Here is a 3,469-nt window from a genome sequence, read left to right as displayed (position 1 = left end):
GTATGTGACAAAATGAACCGAAAATATTTAATATTTAATTTATCGATATATTTTTTGGTTCAGGAGTTAGCAAAAAGTGCTGTGTGTTTCAAACTATATAAAATTCAATATATATTTTAATATATTGGATTCTCTCTCACCTTTTGGTGCACTGATCAACTTAAAATCACTTTTTGGAGCGAACAAATCTTGTCCGTCCATCCGTTCATATTTTTATAGGAAAATTCTTAGTTAAAGCACTTGTGGTACTTATATGAAAAAACGAAGTAGGCTACATTACCATTCCGATTTTTATGAAATTTTTTATTTAGATTTTATAGATAAATCTGAAAACGAGGTTTTATTTTATCTTGTTAAATTCTGAATGATTCTGCCAATGTGGATGATTGCCTTTACACAGTATTATAATTGGTCAAATATACCCCATAAAGTCTCTTAACTCATATGTCGAAAGAAATCTTCAAATCTGTGCATAAAATGGGAAAAAAGTCAATATATAAACTGTTTTCCAAATAGTCCTATATGGATTTTTTGAATTGCGCTAAAGCGCGTAAAAAATGAGTAATTATTCAAAATACTTTTTAAATATATTAGTAAACGAATCCATGAAGTATAGCTATATGCCAAAATAACAGCTAAATTAATGTTTTTTTTTTTTTTGTTTTCTGAAAACTTTGCTAAAATCCCATAGTACTAATATTCAAAACAAGGACGATATGACATTGACATTTCTTGCATATATGCAAGTTGGAATAGCATAGTTGAATAGATCATTAAAAATGTGTGAAACTCCTACACTTGTTAAAAAGTTCATGCAACGTCGTTTTTTAAATAGTTTTTTGAGGCTCCATAAATCTCGGGAATCCAAATCTTAAATAACTGAATTAGATATGCCTTTAAGAATTTAGCTGTTTAAAACTAGTTTTATAAGAATCGGAATTATGGTCAAAACAAATATTATCAACAAATTATATTTTATGAATTTTTTGATTGGGATATCAAATAGTATATTTGCGTAAAAATCAAAAAGTCCACAGATGAGTGATGACCATTTTTTTGGTGTATCACTGTAAAATTATTTACACAATACCAAAATTAAAATTTTCTCAGTATTTTTCATGTCCAGCTTTTTTTGTTTTGTACAGCTTTTTAAAACACAATGTCCAGCTTTTTGCGAATCGGAATCTGGCAACCCTAATTGCGACGGAAGTTATTAACAACAAACCCATTTTCTGGGCACTCATTTTCTGTACTTTTGTATTGGAGGTATATGAAATTGTGGACCGATTCTGGCGATTTTCCGCAGAGATTAAACACTTATATAGAAACGAATGTATGGCGATTCTTATGGAATTATCTTGCACAGTTTTCGAGAAAATACATTAGAATGTGTAAAAAATGCTTATTTTTTCGAGGTTGTTTTAAATTTTGATTCATGACTTTTCCCTATGTGAACCGATTTTGCTGATTTTCAATACAACTGCTTAGGATAACAATAAATATTTTCGGTGAATTTGTTTGATCTCCTTGGCTTAGTTTGAACGTGAGCGTGTTTTACACAGACAGACGGACAGAATTTCACAAGGACCCAAGATATATATACTTTGTCACAGATGAATATTTCTTAATGTTACACACGGAATGAAAAACTTATATACCCTCTATCTCCACTGATGGTGGTGGAGGGTATAAAAACGTATTTAACACCAACAATAATCATCAATCAATCAAAAATGAAACTTCAATAAATAAAATAATTAAAAACGAGGTTTTGGTAATTGGTATCGTTTTACAGTTTTCCTGTGAATATAAAGATTTTGAAATTTTTTATAATGTAACAAAACAATTTATTTCTAATAATACACATACAAATTATTGTTTTTCTTGTACATATATAATTTTACATTTATAGTTTGTGCATTAGACAATAAAATAATAAATTATGTTTTTAATATGTACTTCCATTTTTTTAATGAATTATGATTTAAAATTTTCTTATTAATTTATCAAAATTAATTCATAAATACAATATTATTGGATACAAATAGCATTTGATTAAATAAAATAATTAATTGACTCCAATATTTCTTCATCATTAGATTGTATGGGTAACAGCATGCATTTTTGAATTTTAATGCTTCTCGAATTTGTATTATTGAACTTATCCATTCTGTTTTAATTCGATTTCTAATTTTATTTTTAATTAAAGCTTTTCAACTTCAGCATTTAAAAATGGTTAGACGAGTAATGACAATACAAACATAGACAATTCTTTAAACACATTTTCACCGACAGAAATTTTAAAATTATATACTTGAATCCAAAAAGTCATTGTATCAGATTTTTTATCCCAATTTTGTTTTGTAATATACGACCACTGATTTTGAAGAATATTTATGTCAGTTAAACTATACTTAAACTCTTCTAAAATGTGTGTATTGGGATCTTTATATGTATTAAATTTTTACTTGTTTTTAATTCTTGTAGGTTTTTATGTACCCTGTTATTTGAGCCAATCATCACCTTGGCATTATCTGTTCCTAATCCAGTTAAATTACTAATATCCCAGTTAAAATGTTTTAATACTTGTTTAATAACGTATACAATTCCATTAACTGTCCTCGCACTTTTCAATTACTAAAAATATTGTAGTATTTGGTTTCTTTTTGAACCAAAATATTTAATTATTATTCCAATATATTTAAAATTCGAAATGTCGGTAGCTTCATCGATAATCAAACTATATGGACCAAAGTATAACAAGTAGTCCGACTCTCAAATACAGGAAATTACTCTCTCACATCTACGAGTGTTGTGTGAATTCGACTCTCTTGTGAGAAATTTAATTTTGTCAAAACATTCAAATGTTAAATCACTTTTTTTGGCCACTTTTAAGGATTGTACGCGAAATTGCGGTTGTGCACAAAAAATCTGTAATTTTTTAAAATAATTTTATATCACTCTCACAAAATTTTGTTTAATTTTCTTAAACTAGAAAAAAATATTTTTTCTAATTATTGACATTTAATTTTTGTTGTTGAATTTTAATTTACAAACAGAGTTTAAATTTTTGGTATTGAAAATTCGAATAAATTTAAAATTTTAACTTTTTTATGAAACTACGTGTTTAGAATGCAACAATACATATAAATTTTTGTTACTAACACATGTATGTATGTATGTTAAAAATTCTGCAAAATATACTTCTCTGGTGTTGTGTAATCTTTTGGGTTTTCATCATCGCTTGATGTAGAAAATTTCCAAGGAATCTTATTGTGGAATCTGCGCTGACATTTTTTTAGAGCTCTGCTTCTCCTTCAGCAGATATCTAATATGAACAAAAATATATTAATATGTTTGTTTCTATATAATTACATTAAAGACTTAACTCTCCATTCTGAAATTTCCTTTATTGTTTTATATTTTAAATTGTGCTTTATTTTTTAAAATTTTTATTCGTATTCTTTTA

This window comes from Lucilia cuprina, chromosome X, assembly GCF_022045245.1.
Source record: "Lucilia cuprina isolate Lc7/37 chromosome X, ASM2204524v1, whole genome shotgun sequence".
NCBI lineage: Eukaryota > Metazoa > Arthropoda > Insecta > Diptera > Calliphoridae > Lucilia > Lucilia cuprina.
The sequence above is the reverse complement of the archived record's forward strand: the minus strand, read 5'-3'. Positions refer to the sequence as shown.